This window comes from Eublepharis macularius, chromosome 4 (genome assembly GCF_028583425.1).
Source record: "Eublepharis macularius isolate TG4126 chromosome 4, MPM_Emac_v1.0, whole genome shotgun sequence".
Taxonomy (NCBI): domain Eukaryota; kingdom Metazoa; phylum Chordata; class Lepidosauria; order Squamata; family Eublepharidae; genus Eublepharis; species Eublepharis macularius.
Window position 1 is genome coordinate 179,759,988 of NC_072793.1, and position 14,715 is coordinate 179,774,702.

The window sequence follows — 14,715 nt, forward strand, 5'->3', positions numbered from 1 at the left end:
CAACGACAAAGACAGCGACAAAGACAAATACAGCGACAAAGACAAAGACAGTGACAAAGACAGCGACAAAGACAGCGACAAAGACAAAGACAGCGACAAAGACAGCGACAAAGACAGCGACAAAGACAAAGACAGCGACAAAGACAGCGACAAAGACAAACACAGCGACAAAGACAAAGACAGCGACAAAGACAGCGACAAAGACAAACACAGCGACAAAGCGACAAAGACAGCGACAAAGCGACAAAGGCAGCGACAAAGACAGCGACAAAAACAGCAACAAAAACAGCGACAAAGACAAAGACAGCGACAAGGCAAAGACAGCGACAAAGACAAAGACAGCGACAAAGACAGCGACAAAGACAACGACAAAGACAGCGACAAAGACAGAGACAAAGACAAAAACAAAGACAAAGACAGTGAAAAAAGACAAAGACAGCGACAGCGACAGCGACAGCAACAAAGACAAAGACAGCGACAACGACAGCAACAAAGACAATAACAGCGACATAGACAAAGACAGAGACAAAGACAGCGACAGCGACAGCAACAAAGACAAAGACAGCGACAAAGTCTGTGACAAAGACTGTGACAAAGACTGCGACAAAGACAGAGACAAAGACAGCGACAAAGACAAAGACAGCGACAGCGACAAAGAAAAAAGACAGCGACAAAGAAAAACACAGCAACAAAGGCAGCAACAAAGACAAAGACAATGACAAAGACAAAGAAAGCGACAAAGACAAAGACAGCGACAAAGACAGCGACAAAGACAGCGACAAAGACAAGGAAAGCAATAAAGACAGCGACAAAGACAGCGTCAATGACAAAGACAGCGACAAAGACAAAGACAGCGACAAAGACAAAGATAAAGACAGCAACAAAGAAAAAGGTGCTGTCTTAGTCTTTGTCGCTGTCTTTGTCTTTGTCGCTGTCTTTGTCTTTGTCGCTGTCGCTGTCGCTGTCGCTATCGCTGTCTTTGTCGTTGTCGCTGTCTTTGTCTTTGTCTTTGTCTTTGTCGCTGTCTTTGTCGCTGTCTTTGTCTTTGTCGCTGTCTTTGTCGCTGCCTTTGTCTTTGTCTCTTTCTTTGTCTTTGTCGCTGTCTTTGTCTTTGTCTTTGTCGCTGTCTTTATCGCTGTCTTTATCTTTGTCGCGGTCTTTGTAGCTGTCTTTGTCTTTGTCTTTGTCTTTGTCGCTGTCTTTGTCTATGTCTATGTCTTTGTCTTTGTCTTTGTCTTTGTCTTTGTCGCTTTCGTTGCGTTTGTTGCTGTCTTTGTCTTTGTCATTGTCGCTGTTTTTGTCTTTGTCCTTGGCGCTGTCTTTGTCTTTGTCGCTGTCTTTGTCGCTGTCGCTGTCTTTGTCTATGTGGCTATCTTTGTCGCTGTCTTTGTCGCTGTCTTTGTCGCTGTCTTTGTCGCTGTCTTTGTCTTTGTCGCTGTCTTTGTCTTTGACGTTGTCGCTGTCGCTGTGGCTGTCTTTGTCGCTGTCTTTGTCTTTGTCGCTGTCTTTGTCTTTGTCTTTGTCTCTGTCTTTGTCACTGTCTTTGTCGCTGTCTTTGTCTTTGTCTTTGTCTCTGTCTGTCGCTGTCTTTGTCTTTGTCGCTGTCTTTGTCGCTGTCGATGTCTTTGCTGCTGTCTTTGTCGCTGTCTTTTTTCACTGTTGCTGTCTTGGTCATTGTCTTTGTCCCTGTCGCTGTCTTTTTCTTCGTCTTCGTCTTTGTCGCTGTCTCTGTCGCTCTCTTTCTCTTTGTCGCTGTCTCTTTCGCTTTCTTTCTCTTTGTCGTTGTCGTTGTCTTTGTCTTTGTCTTTGTCTTTGTCTTTGTCTTTGTCTTTGTCTTTGTCTGTCTTTGTCTTTGTCTTTGTCTTTGTCTTTGTCTTTGTCTTTGTCTTTGTCTTTGTCGCTGTCTCTGTCTCTGTCGCTGTCTTTCTCTTTGTTGCTGTCTTTGTCGCTGTCTTTGACTTTGTCGCTGTCACTGTAGCTGTCGCTGTCGCTGTCTTTGTCGCTGTCTTTGTCACTGTCTTTGTCGCTGTCTTTGTCTTTGTCGCTGTCTTTGTCTTTGTCGCTGTCTGACACTGTTTTTGTCTTTGTCGCTGTCTTTGTCGCCGTCGCTGTCTTTATCACTGTCTTTTTCGCTGTCTTTGTCTTTGTTGCTGTCGCTGTCGCTGTCTTTGTCTTTGGCGCTGTCTTTGTCTTTGTCGCTGTCATTGTCTTTATCGCTGTCATTGTCGCTGTCTTTGTCTTCGTCTTGGTCTTTGTCTTTGTCGCTGTCTCTGTCGGTGTCTTTCTCTTTGTCGCTGTCTCTGTCGCTTTCTTTGTCTTTGTCGTTGTCTTTGTCTTTGTCTTTGTCGCTGTCTCTGTCGCTCTTTCTCTTTGTTGCTGTCTTTGTCGCTGTCTTTGACTTTGTCGCTGTCACTGTAGCTGTCGCTGTCGCTGTCTTTGTCGCTGTCTTTGTCGCTGTCTTTGTCTTTGTCGCTGTCTTTGTCACTGTCTTTGTCGCTGTCTTTGTCTTTGTCGCTGTCTGACACTGTCTTTGTCTTTGTCGCTGTCTTTGTTGCTGTCGCTGTCTTTATCACTGTCTTTTTCGCTGTCTTTGTCTTTGTTGCTGTCTCTGTCGCTGTCTTTGTCTTTGTCACTGTCTTTGTCTTTGTCACTGTAATTGTCTTTGTCGCTGTCATTGTCGCTGTCTTTGTCTTTGTCGCTGTCGCTGTCGCTGACTTAGTCGCTGTCTCAGTCGCTGTCTTTCTCTTTGTCGCTGTCTCTGTTGCTGTCTTTGTCGATGTCTTTGTCGCTGTCTTTGTCGTTGTCTTTGTATTTCTCACTGTCTTTGTCTTTGTCCCTGACTTTGTCTTTGTCACTGTCTTTTTTTTTTAATTTATTTATTTTATTTTTTTCAAACTACAAAACACTACACAGCACTGCACAAGACTATCACAAGGAAAGGGGAAGGGAAGGGACACAAGGAATGGAAAAAGATAAAGGGGGGGATAACCTACAAACACTAAACACTAAACACTACACTTCAATATTTTCCCTTCATACTGTCATAATACAAAAATAGCTCCATAGGATAATGATGGAGTGGTTAATCATACAGAGAATAGGCATTTCAAATTCTGATTAAACTTTCCTCCCCCTTCTAGGTCCCGGACGCAATTCTCTCTTTGCAACCGCTGTTGCGGTGCTCTCCTCCTCCTCCCCCCCCCTCAGGCTTCTCCTTTTCTTCGTTCTCGGTGCAGCAGAATTCCGGATTTTTATCCTCAAAATCCTTTAGTTGATCTTCTGATAGTATCTTATAGGCCTGATCTTTATATCTAAACCATATTCCTTCCGGGAATAGCCATTTGTACTTTATTCCATGGTCCTTCAGAAGAGCTGCAAACTTTTTATACTTAAAACGTCTTTTCCGGACTAGAAATGGAACGTCCTTCAAAATCTTGACTTTCAAACCCTTAAAGTCCAAATCCGCATTGTATGAGTTATATAGGATGGTGTCCCGAATCTTTTTAAATGAAAAGTCAAAAATGATCTCACGAGGCAACTGTCGCTTTGTTGCATATTTTGAAGAAGCCCGACGGACCTCCAAAATGGCGCTTTTAACCTCTTCTTTAGTCGTCCTCGTGGGTATCGCCAGTAGTTCTGAGACCTCATCCCACAGATCCTCATTTTTCTCCTCTTTCACGTTTTGGAGACGCAAAATTGTCTGCGTTCGTTCCATCTGTAGCCCGATCAGCTGGTTCTCAACCAACTTCAACTCCTTTTTTGTAGCCTTCACAAGTGACGCACTTTCCAGAGCAGACTTCTCTGCCCCCCCCGCTACTTCCTTAATGGTTTTCACTTCGCTTTCAATTGAGCCCACCATTTGATCAGTTTCGTTCAGCTTGTCAACAAAGGGTTTTATAGCTTCCACCACCGCCCTGCGCACCAACTCTTCGAGCGATTCTCCCTTCAAGGTAGCCGAAATTGACTTACCGAGAGCGGGACTTTGCTTCTTTGCTGCCATTTGGGGGGGGCGCCAACAAGATTCTGGAACTCACCGAAGGGGAAGAACGAGTCTTCTTCAGATCAACCTCTCCTTCACAAACGCTTGTAGAACAGAAGGGATTCGCTTGTTTACAGGCTTCCGCCTGTTTCATTTATTTGCCGTTTCTCGTTGCCCGGTGGCACTCAAGGCGCCGCGCACGTCCGCCGGCCTCCATAGGGACAAACGGGCAATTCCCCCCCCCGCATTGGTTTCGGGAGGTTCTTCCCACAGCGTCCCGGACCCTGGCTCCCTCCCTGGGAGTCCTGGGGGCTAATCCTTGCAGATCAGCCGCCCGGTCAGGGTGCCCGGTCGTTTCCTCCCAGACCAGCCGAGAGGAGCGTCCGGCATGGCTGAGAAAACGAAAACGAATCGTCTTTGTCACTGTCTTTGTCTTTGTCTTTTTCGCTGTCTTTGTTGCTGTCTTTGTCTTTGTCACTGTCTTTGTCTTCGTCTTGGTCTTTGTCTTTGTCGCTGTCTTTGACAAAGACAAAGACAGCAAAAAAGACAGCGACAAAGACAACGACAGCGACAAAGACAAAGACAAAGACAGTGACAAAGATAAAGTCAAAGACAGTGACAGCAACAGCGACAAGGACAGAAACAGCGACAGCGACACCAAGAAAGACAGCCACAAAGACAGCAACAAAGACAAAGACAAAGACAGCAACAAAGACAGCGACAAAAAGACAAGGACAGCAAGAAAGACAAAGACAGCGACTAAGACAGAGACAAAGACAAAGACAGCGACAAAGACAGCAACAAAGACAGCGACAAAGACAGCAACAAAGACAGCGACAAAGACAGCGACAAAGACAAAGACAAAGACAGCGACAAAGAGAGCCACAGCGACAAAGACAGCGGCAAAGACAGCGACAAAGACAAAGACAGCAACAAAGACAAAGACAGCGACAGCGACAGCGACAAAGACAGCGACAAAGACAGCAACAAAGACAGCCACAAAGACAGCGACAGCGACAAAGACATCGACAAAGACAGCCACAGCGACAAAGACAGCAACAAAGACAAAGACAGCGACAGCGACAAAGACAGCGACAAAAACAAAGACAGCGACAGAGACAAAGACAGCGAGAAAGACAAAAACAGCAACAAAGACAGCGACAAAGACAAAGACAGCGACAAAGACAGCGACAGCGACAGAGACAGCGACAAAGACAACGACAAAGACAGCGACAGCAACAAATACAGTGACAAAGACAGTGACAAAGACAAAGACTAAGAGAAAGACAGCGACAAAGACCAAGACAGCGACAGCGACAAAGACAGCGACAAAGACAGCGACAAAGACAAAGATAGCGACAGCGACAGCGACAGCGAAAAAGACAGTGTCTTTGTCTTTGTCACAGCGACAAAGACATCGACAAAGACAGCCACAGCGACAAAGACAAAGACAAAGATAATTGGCTGGATCAGCAGGATCCAGTGATGGTTTCTTTAATAAGGACCGCACCACTGCCTCTTTCAGTGAGTCTGGAAAAAAAACAGAACTCAGAGAAAGGTTAATGATGTCAGCTAATGGTGTCCAAATCCCATCACCACCACTTTTCACCAGCCATGATGGGCATGGATCCAGTGGGCACATGGTAGGTTTCACAGCATGCAGGACCCTGCCCACCTCCTCCTGGGAGAGTGGCCTAAATTGATCTAATATCAACCCTGAGGATGACCAAGGGGCCTCCAGTACACATACTGCATCAACTGTGCAACTGTGCAAACTTCATTTTGGAGTTATAGCTTTTCAGTTTTCCCACAATATTTTTCTTTGGCTTTGCAAATAACGAATAAGGAATAAGGAACTGCGAATAAGGAACTGGGAACTGGGAACCAACTTCAGCTTCGTCATCAGCACACGTTCAGAGTGAGGGATGTTTTATTCTATAGTGCATCCCCTTGTAGTTTGCTACTTCTGCTCCCAGATTTTGTGCTGCTGCATCTGTTTATTTGAGCCCCTTTTCCACTCTGCTTTTCCTGGCCCTTTGGGGATTCCATCTCCTCTTATTCCACCCATACAGTAGTTAAGTGCCTTCCTCCTTGTCATAGTCCTAGAGGAGAAGGCTGTGGCTAATGATCCATCATCTGGTCCCTAATTGACCCATCCTGGGCATAGGGGTTGCCAGGAGCCCAGGCCTGAGAGTGAGGAGTGGAGCAGCCTGCAGTAGGCCTCAAAGCAGCCTTTCTCTCAGGCACAGGCCTCAGGCCTCCTGGCTGCCATTTCCCTGTAGGCCTCTGTTTCCTACACAACCTCCTAGCCACAGGATAGGGCCTGGAGACAATGGAGGGAAAAACAGGACCCAATGCCTGTGGAGGAGGCGTGGCTTGAAGAGAGAGTATAAAAGGCCCTTCCCAGAGAGAAAAGCAGTTCATTCTCTGAGGCAGAGAGGGAGGAAGGTTGAGCTTTCAGGGAGGGGATGAGTCAGTCCTGAACACTAAAAGAAAGAGGAACTAAGTAAGTTGTTTTGGGGGACCTTATTCTTTTCCATCTAGCTTCTTTTCATGGAAATTTATGCCCTGTGGGTTTGCCTGGGGTTAATCTGCCCAGCCTCCTTGACTGTTCTGTTATTTATCATCTTCTTACATTACATTTTAAAATTAGGCTTTTTTGTTTGTTCTAGCTAGGTCCTTCAGGCCTAATTTTCATCCATGCAACAGGGCTGGGTGCCATTCCCCTGCCTGGGATGGGGGATCCCTTGCTCCCACCCTTCTTTCCCCCATGCCTACTTACTTAGCTGGGGGGTGCACTCCTCAGGGCAGCTCCCTGGGGTGGCATGGCATGACCCCAGGGAGCACAGCGTGCTCCTGCATCCACAGCAGCCTGAATTGTGCCCTGCAGCAGGTCCATTTGGGGCTGAATCGGTGCCGTGCAGGGAGTGTCCTTCCACCTGTGTGGCTGCCGTTTGACCCACATGATGACATCACTCCTGGAAGTGACATCATCATGAACACCAGGAGTGCGCACGCGCTGTGCACACACACGAAGACTCCCAATCCTCCACAGGGTACATGTCAGGCTCCCAACTCCAAATAGGGCACACCCTGAACAAAGAGGGTGTTGCTAGGGGAGGCACGGAGGGTGCCCCTCCCCCAGTTTAGGGCCCTTGCTTGCTCCCGGGCTGGAGAGGGGTCTGTGGGACCTTGAAAGGGACTTCCCAGCCACAAAAAGACCTCAATGTCCCACCTCTTCATGGAGCATTCCTGCAAAAGCAAAAAGGGTGTTCAACCACTGTAATCCAGCTGAATGGTTCAAAACTAGATGGTGGCAGAGCTTTTCCGAGGGCTAAAGTAAGAAAGCAGATAGTCCTAGAGAGTCACACTAGAAAGTGGCGAGGTGGGCATGTGAGAAACCTATTTCCTGTCCCAACCCCAAATTGCATCTTAGTCTCCCCAGCTGCTTCTTGAATGGCTGGGAAGGATCTGGTGAATTCCAAGAGACTTTAGAGAGGGAGAAGGGGGATATATGGGGGCTGCTGTGAAAGGCCAAAGTAGAGAGAAAGGAGGGGGAAGCAGAGTGACAAGCCCCCAGTTCCCACCCTCTCCTCTCTGGGGTTCTGCCTCACAGAGAAGCTCTTGACCCCTTTGGGGCCAGACACAAGCATGGGGGAAAGGGATGGGGGCCTGAAGGGGGGATGATGGAGCAGAAGCATGATGAAGGCTGGAAAACGGAGTGAGGGGCCTGGAAAGAGGGGGTTGGGGGAGACTTTGGTGTGTGACCCTTGGAAGACTAATAAAGTAGAAGCTAAAGAGAGATGGGGAAGATTTCTCTGAGGAAACCTCCCTCTTCGATCTCAATAGGCCTTGGAGATTGAAGCTGGTGTATTAGACTCTTTGCGCAGGAGGGGTTTCCCTTTGGGTTTGAAGCAGGTTTTTAATTGCTTCCCTGCCACGTCACAGACCGTTTGTGAAGCGTCCTTGTTTCCTTGCTGCTTTCCTAAGTCTGCCTCGTGGATGGGAAAGTTTGGATTTTTCTGGTCGCAGCCATATTTGCATCCATAGCAGCCATTTCCTCCCCTGAAAAAGCGAGGTTTTTTTTACATTTGGCAGATGAATATTGTTATAGCTTTGTCCCCTGAATTCCCAGCTTCCTTTTAAAAAAAAGAAGCAAGTCTCTAGCCCCTTTCATTGCGGCAATATAATTTCCCTCTTATGTCGCCCAATAAAAGGGTGTGGAGACTGTCTTTTTTAAAAAGTGAAAGCTGGGAATTCAGAAAGCTTCATTTACATACTGGAATAATATTCTACCAATATTGCGATAATCAGATCTCAAGTTTTAAAACAAATTGAAAAAAAAAACCTGTGACATGGCAGGAGTATAGTTGTGGCCACTACTGGAAGACTAAGGCAGGGAAAATGCAGAGAAATTTTCCTAGTGGAAGCCCTATTGCCACTGCACTGTATTGGCTGCTCCTGCAGTAACAAGCCTGTCCTTTTGTGGAAAACACCTTAGCTCCTTAGATAGACACACACACCTAAATCTGAGCCTCAGACCTGGTCCACTCACTGCTGCTGCTTTTACAAGAGCCCTGTGGCGCAGAGTGGTAAGCCGCAGTATTGCAACCCAAGCCCTGCTCACAACCTGAGTTCGATCCTGGCGGAAGCCGGGTTCAGGTAGCTGGCTCAAGGTTGACTCAGCCTTCCATCCTTCCGAGGTTGGTAAAATGAGTACCCAGTTTCCTGGGGGTGAAGAAAAGATGACTGGGGAAGGCAATGGCAAACCACCCCATCAAAAGTCTACCAAGAAATGATGCAACATTCCCCATGGGTCAGTAATGACTTGGTGCTTGCACCTTTGCCTTTTTCTACCTTCTATATGTGGATTCAATGTGACTTCACTTAAGATTAAGGGTGTAGGAACACATTTTGGGATGCTTTCCTCTGCTAAAATCCTGCCGCAAAAAAAGTGCCGTGTCAAGCAAAGAGAGAGGGCAGAAACTTTCCCCCCTGCAGGGTTAGTTTTCATTGAGCAGTGAGATTTCAGTTTCTGCCTCCAGTCAAGCAGCCCGTCCCATCACCTTAATGTACAGATGCCTCATTGCCAGCATGTTTATTCATTATCTGTAGAAAAAAAATGTTTTCCAGCCTCTTCCTTTCTCATCCTCCTAGGTAGCAGTGAAAAGACACCCTTGATGATTTCTCCACTGTCTCCACCATGTGGTAAAGGGCAAAGGCCAGCTATGCAGTCAGCTCAGATACAGAGGGTGATCTCTGGGGAGGCATCCAGGGATTGTCAAGGATACCTCCTCCTCTGTTATAAGTGTCTGGGGATCAGGCTTCTTCCCGTTGCTTCTGGCACTGCAAGTTGTTGAGGACAGCCACTTTGAAAATGGTGGAGAAATGGTCACCCCCCCCCCCTGTGTAGAGAAGAAAAGAATATTGTCCCCGAAACGCCCCACCAAAAAGGATTTGCTCCTCTGAATGGACATCTCAGGCCTCTTCCCCAAAAAGCTGCTAGCCCACTGTGACTAAGGATCACCCCTCACCGAACACAAGATGCCCCCAGAAAGAGCTGGGAGGGAGGAGCCAAATGTCTCTGTGGGCCTCTTCTCCCCTTCTCTTTGTTGCTGGAGTCCTACTTTAGTTTTACCATCCCTGTTTTTACTTACTGTTTACTTATTTTATTTTTGTCCTACTTTTCTCCCTGATCAGGAGCCAAAAGTAGCTTTTCACACCATCTTCTCCACTTAATTATCTCAACAACCACCTTGCGAGGTAGGTTAGGCTGAGAGACCGGCAGGTTAGGCGAGGTTCCATAGAAGTGCAGAGACTCAGAGTCTCTCTACATGAGACATCTTACACAAGGAGGGAGACGGAATGTTAGCCAGGAAGTGTAGTTTAAAAAGACAGAGCTGAAGGTTCTGTCAATTTCACCTCTCTTAAGGAAGATAGTTTTAAAAGACAGAGCCAGAAGAGATCGCTCCTCAAAGAGTTTGTTAATTTTATTTTAGCCTCCCCAAAGGTGAGGTGAAATTGACAACAGCCTTCAGGGAGGCAAAGATGAAATTAATAAACCCTCTGAGGAGCGATCTCTGCCTCTCTGTCTTTTTAAACTACATTTCCCAGCTAACTATATATCCCCCAACACTTCAGCATCCTCATATAAGATGTCTCATGTAGAGAGATACCAAAACTCAGCCATCCCAAGGCGTAGTCTGTCACCTGACCCTCTAAAGCACACTATAATTTTGGATCTTCTTTTTCATAGATCACCTTTCTAGTGATGTTAAGAAATGCTTCTTCCTTCTCCTTCCAGGGTGGGGTGTCCTTTGCAGAGGTGGCTGTGCATTTCACCCAGGGGGAGTGGAGATTGCTGAGCCCATCCCAGAGAGATCTGTACAAGGAAGCCATGCTGTCTCCAGAATGGGAGCTATCTTGCGGAGTTCTGCGGGGCACAATCTTATCTCCTATGTACCTAAGCCTTTAGGAGAACTCATTTGCAGCTATGGAGTTGGTTGTCATCAATATGCAGGTGACACCCAACTCAATATCTCGCTATCTAGGTCCCCACAGGATGCAGTGGAAATCTTAGATCGCTGCCTGATAGTTGTGGTGAAATGGTTGAAAAACAACAAATTGAAATTGAACCCGAACAAGACTGAAGTAATACTTGCAGAGATCTTGAAGGACATGGTACTCCTCACTTTCAATGGTGTTTGTTTTACCCTTGCAGGCTTGGTTAAGAGCCACGGAGTTATGCTAGATCCAGCACTACTACTAGAAAAACAAGTTAAGGCAGTAGCAAAAAAGGCTTATTACAACCTCACTCTTGCCTGGAAGATGGCCTCTTATCTTAACATGGCCAACCTGGCCACCTGGATCCATGCTATGGTAACACCAAGACTTGACTATTGTAATGCATTATACATAGGTCTCCCATCTAAGCTAACTAAGAGGCTCCAACTGGTGCAAAATGCGGTGGCTCGACTATTATCAGGAGCGAGCAGGAGCTTGAACATCACTCCCATCCTACAGTCACTCCATTGTCTACCCATCAGTTACTGTGCTCAGTTCAAGGTATTGGCTATTACATACCAAGCTCTTCATGGCCTTGGTCCAGCACACTTGCAGGACCGCCTCACTCCTTATGTTCCTCCATGCCAGCTTCACTCATCTGAGCAGGGTCTCATGCAGGTGCCAGGCTGCACATGGGTGAAATCAACAGCAGCCCATACACGGGCTTTCTCTGTGGTGGCCCCTACCCTGTGGAACGGCCTGCCTGAGGAGGTCAGAAGAGCCCCCACTCTCCTGGCTTTCCGCAAACGATGCAAAACTGAATGATTCAAAAAGACTTTTTACTTGAATGGGAGGGCTGTATTGTAGGGATGGGGTCTCAGATGCTTCGTTAATGAGTTAGGACTATAGACTTCACCACTATGTTGCCTTGCATATTATCTGTTGCTTTAAATATGTAGTTCTACAAACTACCTGTGCTTTATGTTGTCTAATGTCAATTCTAGAAGTGATTATGTGCTGTTCCAGTATTTTCTTCTACTTTGTGTTGGATTCTTGCTAATTCTGTGTGTTTTTAAACCTGTTTCTGTTTACCCTATAGCATTGTTTATGGGAATGTCCTTGACAGTGTATGGAAATGTCCTTGATACTGATTGGAAATGTACTTGATACTGATTACACTATGCTTGTACTGTGTAATCAGCCTTGAGTCTCAGTGAGAAAGGCGGACTATAAATGGCATTAGTAGTAATAGTAATAGTAATAGTAATAGTAATAGTAATAGTAATAGTAATAGTAATAGTAATAAATATTTGTACAGTAGAAAATTTGCCACCAATCAAAATTCTCAGTACAGGACTGAACCAAAGCATAAGTATTAACATAACATAACACATTAAACAATGCAAAATTAAATAACAGGAACCTACTTACAGCAACAGGCAGTACAAGATGTACTCGGCAGTATAGATCATCATCTCTAAACTTGTACCCAAGTAGGTTTCTAAACCATTCTGTAAAGAGTATAAGTCTGTTACCTGCGTAGAAAAGCCCTTTCGAAGAATTCGGTTTCGCATAGTTTGCGGAAAGCTGAGAGGGTGGGAGCTTTCCTGACCTCTTCAGGCAACCCGTTCCACAGGGTGGGGGCCACCAAAGAGAAAACAAGTATGTGGGCAGCTGTTGATTGTGCCCAACTGAAGGGTGGTAGCTGCAGAAGGCCCTGTAAACAATCTCTAAATCCCCTTTCCTCAATAGCCTTTGGCAGTCACTGGATAAGGCCAAGTACATACAGGGAAGGGGCTGCCGATCTGATGCAGCCCCTGGAAGAAGAGAGAGAACCTGTGAGGATTTGGTTGAGGGGTCTCTGCCTGCTGTAGGGGAGGCTAGGCAGACGGTGTGGCTTACCTGCCTGGGAAGGCCCCACCCAGTGGAGGGAGGTTCAGGGTGGGTGGCAGGGTGTGTGGAAGGTCAGGGTCCACCATGAAGATCTGGCCAGGACCCCTCCCCCCCTCTCAGTAACAGATTGACAACTGCAAGGCAGGATTCTGGCCTGGATGGGCCACTGATAAGATGCAGCCAGGATTTTACGATGTTCTTCTGTGGGAATATAAAGAGGTGGAGGGCATAAGGAGGTGAGGGAGTCCTGCCTGTCCCTGAAAGGATCTCCTCTGGGGCTGCCTCTCCATCCATACCCCCACCCTGCGGTGACCCCTTCCTAGCCCGTCAATGCCTCCAGCAGCCTCTCCCTCTTGCCAGCCAGCCAGCTGGTCCTTGCTGCTTCTCTCCTCTTCCTTTCCTGCCCTCCGAGTCCAGCATGGCTCGCCCTGTTGGATTCCCGGACAGTGACTCACTCAGGGTGGCTGGGCAGGAGACTTCTCTCCCTTGCAAAGACCTCTTCGAGAATCCCCCAAGACCAGGGCCCAGGAAATACTTTAGCTGCCACAGAAGGAGAGATTGCAGGGTTTACATCCAAGTAAGGTGCAAACAAAGCTCAAAGGAAACAGACTGAGAAGTGAGCCCTAGGAAACGCTTCCCCCCACCCAAACAAATTAACGCTATCCAAAAAGTTACAGCTGAAAAGCCCACACCATTTGGAGTGTGTTCTTTAATTTACCATAAAATAAGCCCAAAGAGAGCCAATGCAGAAGTTGGTGGGCTAGAGTGCTTGTCTAGACTTGCAGAACGCTCGTGTCTGTGTGTGTGTGTTGCAATCTTTTTGTCCATTGGAAAAGAGTGTCAAACTAGGATCTGGGAGAGCCAGGTTCAAATCCTGGTTCTTCTATGGAAGCTTGCTGGATAACGGTGGGCCAGTCACACTCTTTCAGCCTAACCTCCCTCACAGGAATGTTGTGAGGATAAAATGAATATGAGGAAACGCCTCCTGGGGTTCCTGTCAGAGGAAAAGGCAGGATATAAATGCAGTACATAAATAAAGGAGCCGTGACATTTGACAAGGGATATCCGGAGCAACTTCTCCAATGCACTGGAGTAGATCTCTCCTCAGTAATACGCAAGGGACTTTCTCTCCTCAGGGGGCCTTCAGGGGTAGGGAATGGCTGAGTGGGAAATCCACCAGGAGTTGGAAGAGGTCCCCACCCCGGCCAGGCAGCTCCCTGGCTGAAGGGGTGCAAGTGCGTGTCTCTGTGTGAGTACTGCACAGGCAAGAGGGCAGAGCCAAACTGGGCAGACGCAGCTGTGCCTTGGCTGAAACCATTTGGAGGTGCAGGATCTCTCCCTCTGGGGCTCTGATATGGATGCAGCTCCCTTTCAGTCCAAGGCCTGTTTGACCCACTAGATTGTTTGGAGAAAACTGTTTCCCTACATGAGAAGTACTCTTTTTCTACAGGAGGGGGGGAGCTACTTCCATGTTTCCAGGCAAAGTCTTCTTTTATTCATTGAAGAAGAAAACAGAAGACAGGAATGATGCATGTTTGCACAGAAATTCTTGTTCACATTTCACACTTTTTGGCCATATTTTTATGGGTCAGTTGACATGTGCAGGTGCCATCAGCCTACTTATGGCAACCCCAACAAGTGCTTTCATGGTGGTTTCAGGTGGGTACCCATGTCTGTCTGCAGTCCAAGAGCAAGATCCAGGTCCAATAGCACCCTAAAGACCAACAAGGGAGGAGTGTTTGCTCAGATTTTGGAAATCTAGTTGGTTTTAAGCTGTTACGGGACCCAACCTTGCTCTTCTTGGGTGGTCTCCTATCCAATTCTGACCCAGTTAGACCCTGCTTAGCATCCCAGCTCTGACCAGATCTGGCTATACCATGCTACCTTCCTCCCAATGGTTCAACGAGGGGAAGCCCTACAGGTGTTCCGTCCAGAACTGAGAGCGGAACCACAAGTGACAAAAGGCACAGGTTGGACGCTTGTCAGCTTCCCTCAAGTTTTGATGGGAAATGTAGGCAGCTTGGCGGAACGTTGGACAAGTGACAGTTGAAAAGTCCATTGGACAGCAGTCGGAGAGCCAAGCTGCAAGACCAGGATGCCGACATTTCCCATCAAAACTTGAGGGAAGCTGACAAGTGTCCAACCTGTGCCTTTTGTCACTTGTAGTTCTGCTCTCAGATGGCTTGATCTGAACTGTGTGAACACAATAGAGATAGCAGGATTGGACTCCAGCGGCACCCTATTGACCAGCCAGATTTTCAGAGTGTAAGCTTTGGAGAGTCACAGCTCCCTTCCTCAGACCTTCCGAAGAAGAGAGCTTTGACTCTTGAAAGCGTACA